At 32.8% G+C, this 17223-nt stretch overlaps 5 non-coding genes across 5 annotated transcripts; all 5 read right to left on the reverse strand.

Moving 5' to 3' along the window:
• Positions 1-2666: 2666 nt before the first annotated feature.
• On the reverse strand, positions 2667-2748 carry TRNAL-UAG (transfer RNA leucine (anticodon UAG)). The gene has a single exon. It is a non-coding gene; the product is annotated as a tRNA-Leu (tRNA).
• A 3359-nt stretch (positions 2749-6107) lies between these two features.
• Positions 6108-6189, reverse strand: TRNAL-UAG (transfer RNA leucine (anticodon UAG)). The gene has a single exon. It is a non-coding gene; the product is annotated as a tRNA-Leu (tRNA).
• Positions 6190-9549: 3360 nt separating this feature from the next.
• TRNAL-UAG (transfer RNA leucine (anticodon UAG)) lies at positions 9550-9631 on the reverse strand. The gene has a single exon. It is a non-coding gene; the product is annotated as a tRNA-Leu (tRNA).
• Positions 9632-11280: 1649 nt separating this feature from the next.
• On the reverse strand, positions 11281-11362 carry TRNAL-UAG (transfer RNA leucine (anticodon UAG)). The gene has a single exon. It is a non-coding gene; the product is annotated as a tRNA-Leu (tRNA).
• A 3360-nt stretch (positions 11363-14722) lies between these two features.
• TRNAL-UAG (transfer RNA leucine (anticodon UAG)) lies at positions 14723-14804 on the reverse strand. Its single transcript has one exon. It is a non-coding gene; the product is annotated as a tRNA-Leu (tRNA).
• Positions 14805-17223: the final 2419 nt, after the last annotated feature.

Raw genomic sequence — 17223 nt, forward strand, 5'->3', positions numbered from 1 at the left:
TTGTCTTCAAATTTCCTTCATTTAGTGCAACTGATGTATCCAAATAACTTTTAAGTATTATTCAAATGCCTAAAATAGACAGCTGTGAGATTTAAATCCAGAGAGATAGGAAAGATAGAGAAATCGGAATATAAATCCATCAATTTATACCAATGAGTCACGTTGCCAACATTTCCATCTCTAATTGTATGATAAGACCACTCAGTAATTAAATATTAGTTATGATATTACTTCTAATTAATTCATGCCAACTTAATTTTGGCTCATCTTTACTCTTAGCAGATAACATTTTTAAAACATTTGGGAAGTCTCTTGTAACAATGACGAACTGTTGAGTAGCTATAGGAATATTCCACCAACCAACTTCAGCTGGGTAATATCCTATCTAATGGAAAAAAAGAATCACTTTGCCATCAATAACTGCCCTACTCTTTGTATAATAAAGATGGCAGTAGTGAGATTTGCACCCACGCCTCCAAAGAGACTGGAGCCTTAATCCAGCGCTTTAGACTGCTCGGCCATGCTACCACATGTGCATGTTGTTAGGGTAGCTCACAGATCTAGAACATCAAAATTAAAGGGTTTTTTTGTTTTAAAGTATTAATTGAAAAGATGTCAGCAAAGGTTAAAAGAAAGTTCATTATTAAACATAAATCCGATGAGAAATTCAGATTTTTTATTGAATTGCATTTTGTTTATTTTCATTGAAATAACAAAAGAAATTGAGATGCATGAAGTAATAAAATATTTTATTACTGATAGGGCACATAATTACTTCATGCAAAATTAAAATTTGAATATCTTTATTGTTAGTAGATATCATTATTTTAAAGGTTTGAGAAGACTGTTGCAACTATGATGAACTGTTGGGAAATTGGTGGCTAATGCAGGGTACTATCACCAACCTTTTTCAGTTGGTTAATATCTGATCAAAAATCAATTCTTTGGAAAATAAGATTGGCAGCAGTGGGATTTGAACCTAAATCCAGTGTCTTAGAACGCTCGGCCATGCTACCACTGGCACACATGGAGTTCTTATCTCACAGATCTTTCATATAATTAAGATTGCTGCAAATTAAATGTTTAATTTTGTTTTAAAGCGACACTTGGAAAGAAGTGTCAAGTTTAAAGTCTATGAAATGATAAACAATTCGCTAATACAAGATTTCAATGAAAGGTAAAAACATCCATGTTTTACTTGGTAATATTGATGAGAACTGATTTTTTAATTTTCTCAGTTACTTTTTGTTTGTTTTAACTGACATATTCAAAAATTGAGATGCTTGCTAGATGCATAATGTAGATCGCAGAGATATTCAAAGCCACTTTTTGAGAGCAACAATACATTTTAGATAGTTCTAAAAAAGGTTTGAGAAAACTATTAAAACCATGATAACTTCTTTTGAGCTAGTGCATGTGACAGCTTATGGTGTGCTTCCACCAACCAAATTTAGCTTCTTTTATACCTTATCTACTTTAGGAATACACTTTGATATATATCACTGGATCTTCTCCTTGGAGAATAAATATGGCAGCAGTGGGATTTGATTCCAGCAGCTTGAATAGCTCTGTCATCCTACAACCTGCTGTACACTTTAAAATATTTTAACTCTCATATCTGGAATGTCATTCAAAACTTTACCCAAAGTCAGGAAAAGCAGAGATAAAATGTAAAAGAAGCCAGGTACATTTAACAAGTAATGATTATATTTGTCTTCAGATTTCCATCATTTAGTGCAACTGATGTATCCAAATAACTTTGAAGTACTATTCAAATGCCTAAAATAGACAGCTGTGAGATTAAAATCCAGAAAGATAGGAAAGATAGAGAAATCGGAATATAAATCCATCAATTTATACCAATGAGTCACGTTGCCAACATTTCCATCTCTAATTGTATGATAAGACCACTCAGTAATTAAATATTAGTTATGATATTACTTCTAATTACTTCATGCCAACTTAATTTTGGCTCATCTTTACTCTTAGCAGATAACATTTTTAAAACGTTTGGGATGTCTCTTGTAACAATGATGAACTGTTGAGTAGCTATAGGAATCTTCCACCAACCAAATTCAGTTGGGTAATATCCTATCTAATGGAAAAAAAGAATCATTTTGCCATCAATAACTGCCCTACTCTTTGTATAATAAAGATGGCAGTAGTGAGATTTGCACCCACACCTCCAAAGAGACTGGAGCCTTAATCCAGCGCCTTAGACTGCTCGGCCATGCTACCACATGTGCATGTTGTTAGGGTAGCTCACAGATCTAGAACATCAAAATAAAAGGGTTTTTTTGTTTTAAAGTATTAATTGAAAAGATGTCAGCAAAAGTTAAAAGAAAGTTCATTATTAAACATAAATCCGATGAGAAATTCAGATTTTTTATAGAATTGCATTTTGTTTATTTTCATTGAAATAACAAAAGAAATTGAGATGCATGAAGTAATAAAATATTAGTTCTGATAGGGCACATAATTACTTCATGCAAAATTAAAATTTGAATATCTTTATTGTTAGCAGATATCATTATTTTAAAGGTTTGAATAGACTGTTGCAACTATGATGAACTGTTGGGAACTTGGTGGCTAATGCAGGGTACTATCACCAACCTTTTTCAGTTGGTTATTATCTGATCAAAAATCAATTCTTTGGAAAACAAGATTGGCAGCAGTGGGATTTGAACCCACGCCTCCGAAGAGACTGGAGCCTAAATCCAGCGCCTTAGACCGCTCGGCCATGCTACCACTGGCACACATGGAGTTCTTATCTCACAGATCTTTCATATAATTAAGATTGCTGCAAATTAAATGTTTAATTTTGTTTTAAAGCGACACTTGGAAAGAAGTGTCATGTTAAAAGTCTATGAAATGAAAAACAATTTGCTAATACAAGATTTCAATGAAAGGTAAAAACATCCATGTTTTACTTGGTAATATTGATGAGAACTGATTTTTTAATTTTCTCAGTTACTTTTTGTTTGTTTTAACTGACATATTCAAAAATTGAGATGCTTGCTAGATGCATAATGTAGATCGCAGAGATATTCAAAGCCACTTTTTTAGAGCAACAATACATTTTAGATAGTTCTATAAAAGGTTTGAGAAAACTATTAAAACCATGATAACTTGTTTTGAGCTACTGCATGTGACAGCTTATGGTGTGCTTCCACTAACCAAATTTAGCTTCTTTTATACCTTATCTACTTTAGGAAAGCACTTTGATATATATCACTGGATCTTCTCCTTGGAGAATAAATATGGCAGCAGTGGGATTTGATTCCAGCAGCTTGAATAGCTCTGTCATCCTACAACCTGCTTAACACTTTAAAATATTTTAGCTCTCATATCTGGAATGTCATTCAAAACTTTACCCAAAGTCAGGAAAAGCTGAGATAAAATGCAAAAGAAGCCAGGTACATTTAACAAGTAATGATTATATTTGTCTTCAAATTTCCTTCATTTAGTGCAACTGATGTATCCAAATAACTTTTAAGTATTATTCAAATGCCTAAAATAGACAGCTGTGAGATTAAAATCCAGAGAGATAGGAAAGATAGAGAAATCAGAATATAAATCCATCAATTTATAACAATGAGTCACGTTGCCAACATTTCCATCTCTAATTGTATGATAAGACCACTCAGTAATTAAATATTAGTTATGATATTACTTCTAATTAATTCATGCCAACTTAATTTTGGCTCATCTTTACTCTTAGCAGATAACATTTTTAAAACGTTTGGGAAGTCTCTTGTAACAATGATGAACTGTTGAGTAGCTATAGGAATCTTCCACCAACCAACTTCAGCTGGGTAGTATCCTATCTAATGGAAAAAAAGAATCACTTTGCCATCAATAACTGCCCTACTCTTTGTATAATAAAGATGGCAGTAGTGAGATTTGCACCCACGCCTCCAAAGAGATTGGAGCCTTAATCCAGCGCTTTAGACTGCTCGTCCATGCTACCACATGTGCATGTTGTTAGGGTAGCTCACAGATCTAGAACATCAAAATTAAAGGGTTTTTTTGTTTTAAAGTATTAATTGAAAAGATGTCAGCAAAAGTTAAAAGAAAGTTCATTATTAAACATAAATCCGATGAGAAATTCAGATTTTTTATTGAATTGCATTTTGTTTATTTTCATTGAAATAACAAAAGAAATTGAGATGCATGAAGTAATAAAATATTTTATTACTGATAGGGCACATAATTACTTCATGCAAAATTAAAATTTGAATATCTTTATTGTTAGCAGATATCATTATTTTAAAGGTTTGAGAAGACTGTTGCAACTATGATGAACTGTTGGGAACTTGGTGGCTAATGCAGGGTACTATCACCAACCTTTTTCAGTTGGTTAATATCTGATCAAAAATCAATTCTTTGGAAAATAAGATTGGCAGCAGTGGGATTTGAACCTAAATCCAGCGCCTTAGAATGCTCGGCCATGCTACCTCTGGCACACATGGAGTTCTTAACTCACAGATCTTTCATATAATTAAGATTGCTGCAAATTAAATGTTTAATTTTGTTTTAAAGCAACACTTGGAAAGAAGTGTCATGTTAAAAGTCTATGAAATGATAAACAATTCGCTAATACAAGATTTCAATGAAAGGTAAAAACATCCATGTTTTACTTGGTAATATTGATGAGAACTGATTTTTTAATTTTCTCAGTTACTTTTTGTTTGTTTTAACTGACATATTCAAAAATTGAGATGCTTGCTAGATGCATAATGTAGATCGCAGAGATATTCAAAGCCACTTTTTGAGAGCAACAATACAATTTAGATAGTTCTAAAAAAGGTTTGAGAAAACTATTAAAACCATGATAACTTGTTTTGAGCTACTGCATGTGACAGCTTATGGTGTGCTTCCACCAACCAAATTTAGCTTCTTTTATACCTTATCTACTTTAGGAATACACTTTGATATATATCACTGGATCTTCTCCTTGGAGAATAAATATGGCAGCAGTGGGATTTGATTCCAGCAGCTTGAATAGCTCTGTCATCCTACAACCTGCTGTACACTTTAAAATATTTTAACTCTCATATCTGGAATGTCATTCAAAACTTTACCCAAAGTCAGGAAAAGCAGAGATAAAATGTAAAAGAAGCCAGGTACATTTAACAAGTAATGATTATATTTGTCTTCAGATTTCCATCATTTAGTGCAACTGATGTATCCAAATAACTTTGAAGTACTATTCAAATGCCTAAGATAGACAGCTGTGAGATTAAAATCCAGAAAGATAGGAAAGATAGAGAAATCGGAATATAAATCCATCAATTTATACCAATGAGTCACGTTGCCAACATTTCCATCTCTAATTGTATGATAAGACCTCTCAGTAATTAAATATTAGTTATGATATTACTTCTAATTACTTCATGCCAACTTAATTTTGGCTCATCTTTACTCTTAGCAGATAACATTTTTAAAACGTTTGGGAAGTCTCTTGTAACAATGATGAACTGTTGAGTAGCTATAGGAATCTTCCACCAACCAAATTCAGTTGGGTAATATCCTATCTAATGGAAAAAAAGAATCACTTTGCCATCAATAACTGCCTACTCTTTGTATAATAAAGATGGCAGTAGTGAGATTTGCACCCACACCTCCAAAGAGACTGGAGCCTTAATCCAGCGCCTTAGACTGCTCGGCCATGCTACCACATGTGCATGTTGTTAGGGTAGCTCACAGATCTAGAACATCAAAATAAAAGGGTTTTTTTGTTTTAAAGTATTAATTGAAAAGATGTCAGCAAAAGTTAAAAGAAAGTTCATTATTAAACATAAATCCGATGAGAAATTCAGATTTTATATAGAATTGCATTTTGTTTATTTTCATTGAAATAACAAAAGAAATTTAGATGCATGAAGTAATAAAATATTAGTTCTGATAGGGCACATAATTACTTCATGCAAAATTAAAATTTGAATATCTTTATTGTTAGCAGATATCATTATTTTAAAGGTTTGAATAGACTGTTGCAACTATGATGAACTGTTGGGAACTTGGTGGCTAATGCAGGGTACTATCACCAACCTTTTTCAGTTGGTTAATATCTGATCAAAAATCAATTCTTTGGAAAATAAGATTGGCAGCAGTGGGATTTGAACCCATGCCTCCGAAGAGACTGGAGCCTAAATCCAGCGCCTTAGACCGCTCGGCCATGCTACCACTGGCACACATGGGGTTCTTATCTCACAGATCTTTCATATAATTAAGATTGCTGCAAATTAAATGTTTAATTTTGTTTTAAAGCGACACTTGGAAAGAAGTGTCATGTTAAAAGTCTATGAAATGAAAAACAATTTGCTAATACAAGATTTCAATGAAAGGTAAAAACATCCATGTTTTACTTGGTAATATTGATGAGAACTGATTTTTTAATTTTCTCAGTTACTTTTTGTTTGTTTTAACTGACATATTCAAAAATTGAGATGCTTGCTAGATGCATAATGTAGATCGCAGAGATATTCAAAGCCACTTTTTGAGAGCAACAATACATTTTAGATAGTTCTATAAAAGGTTTGAGAAAACTATTAAAACCATGATAACTTGTTTTGAGCTACTGCATGTGACAGCTTATGGTGTGCTTCCACTAACCAAATTTAGCTTCTTTTATACCTTATCTACTTTAGGAAAGCACTTTGATATATATCACTGGATCTTCTCCTTGGAGAATAAATATGGCAGCAGTGGGATTTGATTCCAGCAGCTTGAATAGCTCTGTCATCCTACAACCTGCTTAACACTTTAAAATATTTTAGCTCTCATATCTGGAATGTCATTCAAAACTTTACCCAAAGTCAGGAAAAGCTGAGATAAAATGCAAAAGAAGCCAGGTACATTTAACAAGTAATGATTATATTTGTCTTCAAATTTCCTTCATTTAGTGCAACTGATGTATCCAAATAACTTTTAAGTATTATTCAAATGCCTAAAATAGACAGCTGTGAGATTAAAATCCAGAGAGATAGGAAAGATAGAGAAATCAGAATATAAATCCATCAATTTATACCAATGAGTCACGTTGCCAACATTTCCATCTCTAATTGTATGATAAGACCACTCAGTAATTAAATATTAGTTATGATATTACTTCTAATTAATTCATGCCAACTTAATTTTGGCTCATCTTTACTCTTAGCAGATAACATTTTTAAAACGTTTGGGAAGTCTCTTGTAACAATGATGAACTGTTGAGTAGCTATAGGAATCTTCCACCAACCAACTTCAGCTGGGTAGTATCCTATCTAATGGAAAAAAAGAATCACTTTGCCATCAATAACTGCCCTACTCTTTGTATAATAAAGATGGCAGTAGTGAGATTTGCACCCACGCCTCCAAAGAGACTGGAGCCTTAATCCAGCGCTTTAGACTGCTCGTCCATGCTACCACATGTGCATGTTGTTAGGGTAGCTCACAGATCTAGAACATCAAAATTAAAGGGTTTTTTTGTTTTAAAGTATTAATTGAAAAGATGTCAGCAAAAGTTAAAAGAAAGTTCATTATTAAACATAAATCCGATGAGAAATTCAGATTTTTTATTGAATTGCATTTTGTTTATTTTCATTGAAATAACAAAAGAAATTGAGATGCATGAAGTAATAAAATATTTTATTACTGATAGGGCACATAATTACTTCATGCAAAATTAAAATTTGAATATCTTTATTGTTAGCAGATATCATTATTTTAAAGGTTTGAGAAGACTGTTGCAACTATGATGAACTGTTGGGAACTTGGTGGCTAATGCAGGGTACTATCACCAACCTTTTTCAGTTGGTTAATATCTGATCAAAAATCAATTCTTTGGAAAATAAGATTGGCAGCAGTGGGATTTGAACCTAAATCCAGCGCCTTAGAACGCTCGGCCATGCTACCACTGGCACACATGGAGTTCTTATCTCACAGATCTTTCATATAATTAAGATTGCTGCAAATTAAATGTTTAATTTTGTTTTAAAGCGACACTTGGAAAGAAGTGTCATGTTAAAAGTCTATGAAATGAAAAACAATTTGCTAATACAAGATTTCAATGAAAGGTAAAAACATCCATGTTTTACTTGGTAATATTGATGAGAACTGATTTTTTAATTTTCTCAGTTACTTTTTGTTTGTTTTAACTGACATATTCAAAAATTGAGATGCTTGCTAGATGCATAATGTAGATCGCAGAGATATTCAAAGCCACTTTTTGAGAGCAACAATACATTTTAGATAGTTCTATAAAAGGTTTGAGAAAACTATTAAAACCATGATAACTTGTTTTGAGCTACTGCATGTGACAGCTTATGGTGTGCTTCCACTAACCAAATTTAGCTTCTTTTATACCTTATCTACTTTAGGAAAGCACTTTGATATATATCACTGGATCTTCTCCTTGGAGAATAAATATGGCAGCAGTGGGATTTGATTCCAGCAGCTTGAATAGCTCTGTCATCCTACAACCTGCTGTACACTTTAAAATAATTTAACTCTCATATCTGGAATGTCATTCAAAACTTTACCCAAAGTCAGGAAAAGCAGAGATAAAATGTAAAAGAAGCCAGGTACATTTAACAAGTAATGATTATATTTGTCTTCAGATTTCCTTCATTTAGTGCAACTGATGTATCCAAATAACTTTGAAGTACTATTCAAATGCCTAAAATAGACAGCTGTGAGATTAAAATCCAGAAAGATAGGAAAGATAGAGAAATCGGAATATAAATCCATCAATTTATACCAATGAGTCACGTTGCCAACATTTCCATCTCTAATTGTATGATAAGACCACTCAGTAATTAAATATTAGTTATGATATTACTTCTAATTAATTCATGCCAACTTAATTTTGGCTCATCTTTACTCTTAGCAGATAACATTTTTAAAACGTTTGGGAAGTCTCTTGTAACAATGATGAACTGTTGAGTAGCTATAGGAATCTTCCACCAACCAAATTCAGTTGGGTAATATCCTATCTAATGGAAAAAAAGAATCACTTTGCCATCAATAACTGCCCTACTCTTTGTATAATAAAGATGGCAGTAGTGAGATTTGCACCCACACCTCCAAAGAGACTGGAGCCTTAATCCAGCGCCTTAGACTGCTCGGCCATGCTACCACATGTGCATGTTGTTAGGGTAGCTCACAGATCTAGAACATCAAAATAAAAGGGTTTTTTTGTTTTAAAGTATTAATTGAAAAGATGTCAGCAAAAGCTAAAAGAAAGTTCATTATTAAACATAAATCCGATGAGAAATTCAGATTTTTTATAGAATTGCATTTTGTTTATTTTCATTGAAATAACAAAAGAAATTGAGATGCATGAAGTAATAAAATATTAGTTCTGATAGGGCACATAATTACTTAATGCAAAATTAAAATTTGAATGTCTTTATTGTTAGCAGATATCATTATATTAAAGGTTTGAGAAGACTGTTGCAACTATGATGAACTGTTGGGAACTTGGTGGCTAATGCAGGGTACTATCACCAACCTTTTTCAGTTGGTTAATATCTGATCAAAAATTAATTCTTTGGAAAATAAGATTGGCAGCAGTGGGATTTGAACCCACGCCTCCGAAGAGACTGGAGCCTAAATCCAGCGCCTTAGACCGCTCGGCCATGCTACCACTGGCACACATGGAGTTCTTATCTCACAGATCTTTCATATAATTAAGATTGCTGCAAATTAAATGTTTAATTTTGTTTTAAAGCGACACTTGGAAAGAAGTGTCATGTTAAAAGTCTATGAAATGAAAAACAATTTGCTAATACAAGATTTCAATGAAAGGTAAAAACATCCATGTTTTACTTGGTAATATTGATGAGAACTGATTTTTTAATTTTCTCAGTTACTTTTTGTTTGTTTTAACTGACATATTCAAAAATTGAGATGCTTGCTAGATGCATTATGTAGATCGCAGAGATATTCAAAGCCACTTTTTGAGAGCAACAATACATTTTAGATAGTTCTATAAAAGGTTTGAGAAAACTATTAAAACCATGATAACTTGTTTTGAGCTACTGCATGTGACAGCTTATGGTGTGCTTCCACTAACCAAATTTAGCTTCTTTTATACCTTATCTACTTTAGGAAAGCACTTTGATATATATCACAGGATCTTCTCCTTGGAGAATAAATATGGCAGCAGTGGGATTTGATTCCAGCAGCTTGAATAGCTCTGTCATCCTACAACCTGCTTAACACTTTAAAATATTTTAGCTCTCATATCTGGAATGTCATTCAAAACTTTACCCAAAGTCAGGAAAAGCTGAGATAAAATGCAAAAGAAGCCAGGTACATTTAACAAGTAATGATTATATTTGTCTTCAGATTTCCATCATTTAGTGCAACTGATGTATCCAAATAACTTTGAAGTACTATTCAAATGCCTAAGATAGACAGCTGTGAGATTAAAATCCAGAAAGATAGGAAAGATAGAGAAATCGGAATATAAATCCATCAATTTATACCAATGAGTCACGTTGCCAACATTTCCATCTCTAATTGTATGATAAGACCTCTCAGTAATTAAATATTAGTTATGATATTACTTCTAATTACTTCATGCCAACTTAATTTTGGCTCATCTTTACTCTTAGCAGATAACATTTTTAAAACGTTTGGGAAGTCTCTTGTAACAATGATGAACTGTTGAGTAGCTATAGGAATCTTCCACCAACCAAATTCAGTTGGGTAATATCCTATCTAATGGAAAAAAAGAATCACTTTGCCATCAATAACTGCCTACTCTTTGTATAATAAAGATGGCAGTAGTGAGATTTGCACCCACACCTCCAAAGAGACTGGAGCCTTAATCCAGCGCCTTAGACTGCTCGGCCATGCTACCACATGTGCATGTTGTTAGGGTAGCTCACAGATCTAGAACATCAAAATAAAAGGGTTTTTTTGTTTTAAAGTATTAATTGAAAAGATGTCAGCAAAAGTTAAAAGAAAGTTCATTATTAAACATAAATCCGATGAGAAATTCAGATTTTATATAGAATTGCATTTTGTTTATTTTCATTGAAATAACAAAAGAAATTTAGATGCATGAAGTAATAAAATATTAGTTCTGATAGGGCACATAATTACTTCATGCAAAATTAAAATTTGAATATCTTTATTGTTAGCAGATATCATTATTTTAAAGGTTTGAATAGACTGTTGCAACTATGATGAACTGTTGGGAACTTGGTGGCTAATGCAGGGTACTATCACCAACCTTTTTCAGTTGGTTAATATCTGATCAAAAATCAATTCTTTGGAAAATAAGATTGGCAGCAGTGGGATTTGAACCCACGCCTCCGAAGAGACTGGAGCCTAAATCCAGCGCCTTAGACCGCTCGGCCATGCTACCACTGGCACACATGGGGTTCTTATCTCACAGATCTTTCATATAATTAAGATTGCTGCAAATTAAATGTTTAATTTTGTTTTAAAGCGACACTTGGAAAGAAGTGTCATGTTAAAAGTCTATGAAATGAAAAACAATTTGCTAATACAAGATTTCAATGAAAGGTAAAAACATCCATGTTTTACTTGGTAATATTGATGAGAACTGATTTTTTAATTTTCTCAGTTACTTTTTGTTTGTTTTAACTGACATATTCAAAAATTGAGATGCTTGCTAGATGCATAATGTAGATCGCAGAGATATTCAAAGCCACTTTTTGAGAGCAACAATACATTTTAGATAGTTCTATAAAAGGTTTGAGAAAACTATTAAAACCATGATAACTTGTTTTGAGCTACTGCATGTGACAGCTTATGGTGTGCTTCCACTAACCAAATTTAGCTTCTTTTATACCTTATCTACTTTAGGAAAGCACTTTGATATATATCACTGGATCTTCTCCTTGGAGAATAAATATGGCAGCAGTGGGATTTGATTCCAGCAGCTTGAATAGCTCTGTCATCCTACAACCTGCTTAACACTTTAAAATATTTTAGCTCTCATATCTGGAATGTCATTCAAAACTTTACCCAAAGTCAGGAAAAGCTGAGATAAAATGCAAAAGAAGCCAGGTACATTTAACAAGTAATGATTATATTTGTCTTCAAATTTCCTTCATTTAGTGCAACTGATGTATCCAAATAACTTTTAAGTATTATTCAAATGCCTAAAATAGACAGCTGTGAGATTAAAATCCAGAGAGATAGGAAAGATAGAGAAATCAGAATATAAATCCATCAATTTATACCAATGAGTCACGTTGCCAACATTTCCATCTCTAATTGTATGATAAGACCACTCAGTAATTAAATATTAGTTATGATATTACTTCTAATTAATTCATGCCAACTTAATTTTGGCTCATCTTTACTCTTAGCAGATAACATTTTTAAAACGTTTGGGAAGTCTCTTGTAACAATGATGAACTGTTGAGTAGCTATAGGAATCTTCCACCAACCAACTTCAGCTGGGTAGTATCCTATCTAATGGAAAAAAAGAATCACTTTGCCATCAATAACTGCCCTACTCTTTGTATAATAAAGATGGCAGTAGTGAGATTTGCACCCACGCCTCCAAAGAGACTGGAGCCTTAATCCAGCGCTTTAGACTGCTCGTCCATGCTACCACATGTGCATGTTGTTAGGGTAGCTCACAGATCTAGAACATCAAAATTAAAGGGTTTTTTTGTTTTAAAGTATTAATTGAAAAGATGTCAGCAAAAGTTAAAAGAAAGTTCATTATTAAACATAAATCCGATGAGAAATTCAGATTTTTTATTGAATTGCATTTTGTTTATTTTCATTGAAATAACAAAAGAAATTGAGATGCATGAAGTAATAAAATATTTTATTACTGATAGGGCACATAATTACTTCATGCAAAATTAAAATTTGAATATCTTTATTGTTAGCAGATATCATTATTTTAAAGGTTTGAGAAGACTGTTGCAACTATGATGAACTGTTGGGAACTTGGTGGCTAATGCAGGGTACTATCACCAACCTTTTTCAGTTGGTTAATATCTGATCAAAAATCAATTCTTTGGAAAATAAGATTGGCAGCAGTGGGATTTGAACCTAAATCCAGCGCCTTAGAACGCTCGGCCATGCTACCACTGGCACACATGGAGTTCTTATCTCACAGATCTTTCATATAATTAAGATTGCTGCAAATTAAATGTTTAATTTTGTTTTAAAGCGACACTTGGAAAGAAGTGTCATGTTAAAAGTCTATGAAATGAAAAACAATTTGCTAATACAAGATTTCAATGAAAGGTAAAAACATCCATGTTTTACTTGGTAATATTGATGAGAACTGATTTTTTAATTTTCTCAGTTACTTTTTGTTTGTTTTAACTGACATATTCAAAAATTGAGATGCTTGCTAGATGCATAATGTAGATCGCAGAGATATTCAAAGCCACTTTTTGAGAGCAACAATACATTTTAGATAGTTCTATAAAAGGTTTGAGAAAACTATTAAAACCATGATAACTTGTTTTGAGCTACTGCATGTGACAGCTTATGGTGTGCTTCCACTAACCAAATTTAGCTTCTTTTATACCTTATCTACTTTAGGAAAGCACTTTGATATATATCACTGGATCTTCTCCTTGGAGAATAAATATGGCAGCAGTGGGATTTGATTCCAGCAGCTTGAATAGCTCTGTCATCCTACAACCTGCTGTACACTTTAAAATAATTTAACTCTCATATCTGGAATGTCATTCAAAACTTTACCCAAAGTCAGGAAAAGCAGAGATAAAATGTAAAAGAAGCCAGGTACATTTAACAAGTAATGATTATATTTGTCTTCAGATTTCCTTCATTTAGTGCAACTGATGTATCCAAATAACTTTGAAGTACTATTCAAATGCCTAAAATAGACAGCTGTGAGATTAAAATCCAGAAAGATAGGAAAGATAGAGAAATCGGAATATAAATCCATCAATTTATACCAATGAGTCACGTTGCCAACATTTCCATCTCTAATTGTATGATAAGACCACTCAGTAATTAAATATTAGTTATGATATTACTTCTAATTAATTCATGCCAACTTAATTTTGGCTCATCTTTACTCTTAGCAGATAACATTTTTAAAACGTTTGGGAAGTCTCTTGTAACAATGATGAACTGTTGAGTAGCTATAGGAATCTTCCACCAACCAAATTCAGTTGGGTAATATCCTATCTAATGGAAAAAAAGAATCACTTTGCCATCAATAACTGCCCTACTCTTTGTATAATAAAGATGGCAGTAGTGAGATTTGCACCCACACCTCCAAAGAGACTGGAGCCTTAATCCAGCGCCTTAGACTGCTCGGCCATGCTACCACATGTGCATGTTGTTAGGGTAGCTCACAGATCTAGAACATCAAAATAAAAGGGTTTTTTTGTTTTAAAGTATTAATTGAAAAGATGTCAGCAAAAGCTAAAAGAAAGTTCATTATTAAACATAAATCCGATGAGAAATTCAGATTTTTTATAGAATTCCATTTTGTTTATTTTCATTGAAATAACAAGAGAAATTGAGATGCATGAAGTAATAAAATATTAGTTCTGATATGGGACATAATTACTTAATGCAAAATTAAAATTTGAATGTCTTTATTGTTAGCAGATATCATTATTTTAAAGGTTTGAGAAGACTGTTGCAACTATGATGAACTGTTGGGAACTTGGTGGCTAATGCAGGGTACTATCACCAACCTTTTTCAGTTGGTTAATATCTGATCAAAAATCAATTCTTTGGAAAATAAGATTGGCAGCAGTGGGATTTGAACCCACGCCTCCGAAGAGACTGGAGCCTAAATCCAGCGCCTTAGACCGCTCGGCCATGCTACCACTGGCACACATGGAGTTCTTATCTCACAGATCTTTCATATAATTAAGATTGCTGCAAATTAAATGTTTAATTTTGTTTTAAAGCGACACTTGGAAAGAAGTGTCATGTTAAAAGTCTATGAAATGAAAAACAATTTGCTAATACAAGATTTCAATGAAAGGTAAAAACATCCATGTTTTACTTGGTAATATTGATGAGAACTGATTTTTTAATTTTCTCAGTTACTTTTTGTTTGTTTTAACTGACATATTCAAAAATTGAGATGCTTGCTAGATGCATTATGTAGATCGCAGAGATATTCAAAGCCACTTTTTGAGAGCAACAATACATTTTAGATAGTTCTATAAAAGGTTTGAGAAAACTATTAAAACCATGATAACTTGTTTTGAGCTACTGCATGTGACAGCTTATGGTGTGCTTCCACTAACCAAATTTAGCTTCTTTTATACCTTATCTACTTTAGGAAAGCACTTTGATATATATCACAGGATCTTCTCCTTGGAGAATAAATATGGCAGCAGTGGGATTTGATTCCAGCAGCTTGAATAGCTCTGTCATCCTACAACCTGCTTAACACTTTAAAATATTTTAGCTCTCATATCTGGAATGTCATTCAAAACTTTACCCAAAGTCAGGAAAAGCTGAGATAAAATGCAAAAGAAGCCAGGTACATTTAACAAGTAATGATTATATTTGTCTTCAAATTTCCTTCATTTAGTGCAACTGATGTATCCAAATAACTTTTAAGTATTATTCAAATGCCTAAAATAGACAGCTGTGAGATTTAAATCCAGAGAGATAGGAAAGATAGAGAAATCGGAATATAAATCCATCAATTTATACCAATGAGTCACGTTGCCAACATTTCCATCTCTAATTGTATGATAAGACCACTCAGTAATAAAGGATTAATTATGATATTAGTTCTAATTAATTCATGCCAACTTAATTTTGGCTCATCTTTACTCTTAGCAGATAACATTTTTAAAATGTTTGGGAAGTCTCTTCTAACAATGATGAACTGTTGAGTAGCTATAGGAATCTTCCACCAACCAACTTCAGCTGGGTAATGTCCTATCTAATGGAAAAAAAGAATCACTTTGCCATCAATAACTGCCCTACTCTTTGTATAATAAAGATGGCAGTAGTGAGATTTGCACCCACGCCTCCAAAGAGACTGGAGCCTTAATCCAGCGCTTTAGACTGCTCGGCCATGCTACCACATGTGCATGTTGTTAGGGTAGCTCACAGATCTAGAACATCAAAATTAAAGGGTTTTTTTGTTTTAAAGTATTAATTGAAAAGATGTCAGCAAAGGTTAAAAGAAAGTTCATTATTAAACATAAATCCGATGAGAAATTCAGATTTTTTATTGAATTGCATTTTGTTTATTTTCATTGAAATAACAAAAGAAATTGAGATGCATGAAGTAATAAAATATTTTATTACTGATAGGGCACATAATTACTTCATGCAAAATTAAAATTTGAATATCTTTATTGTTAGCAGATATCATTATTTTAAAGGTTTGAGAAGACTGTTGCAACTATGATGAACTGTTGGGAACTTGGTGGCTAATGCAGGGTACTATCACCAACCTTTTTCAGTTGGTTAATATCTGATCAAAAATCAATTCTTTGGAAAATAAGATTGGCAGCAGTGGGATTTGAACCTAAATCCAGCGCCTTAGAACGCTCGGCCATGCTACCACTGGCACACATGGAGTTCTTAACTCACATATCTTTCATATAATTAAGATTGCTGCAAATTAAATGTTTAATTTTGTTTTAAAGCGACACTTGGAAAGAAGTGTCATGTTAAAAGTCTATGAAATGAAAAACAATTTGCTAATACAAGATTTCAATGAAAGGTAAAAACATCCATGTTTTACTTGGTAATATTGATGAGAACTGATTTTTTAATTTTCTCAGTTACTTTTTGTTTGTTTTAACTGACATATTCAAAAATTGAGATGCTTGCTAGATGCATAATGTAGATCGCAGAGATATTCAAAGCCACTTTTTGAGAGCAACAATACATTTTAGATAGTTCTAAAAAAGGTTTGAGAAAACTATTAAAACCATGATAACTTGTTTTGAGCTACTGCATGTGACAGCTTATGGTGTGCTTCCACCAACCAAATTTAGCTTCTTTTATACCTTATCTACTTTAGGAATACACTTTGATATATATCACTGGATCTTCTCCTTGGAGAATAAATATGGCAGCAGTGGGATTTGATTCCAGCAGCTTGAATAGCTCTGTCATCCTACAACCTGCTGTACACTTTAAAATATTTTAACTCTCATATCTGGAATGTCATTCAAAACTTTACCCAAAGTCAGGAAAAGCAGAGATAAAATGTAAAAGAAGCCAGGTACATTTAACAAGTAATGATTATATTTGTCTTCAGATTTC

This window comes from Taudactylus pleione, unplaced genomic scaffold (genome assembly GCF_031769625.1).
Source record: "Taudactylus pleione unplaced genomic scaffold, aTauple2 ptg000016l, whole genome shotgun sequence".
Lineage (NCBI taxonomy): Eukaryota > Metazoa > Chordata > Amphibia > Anura > Myobatrachidae > Taudactylus > Taudactylus pleione.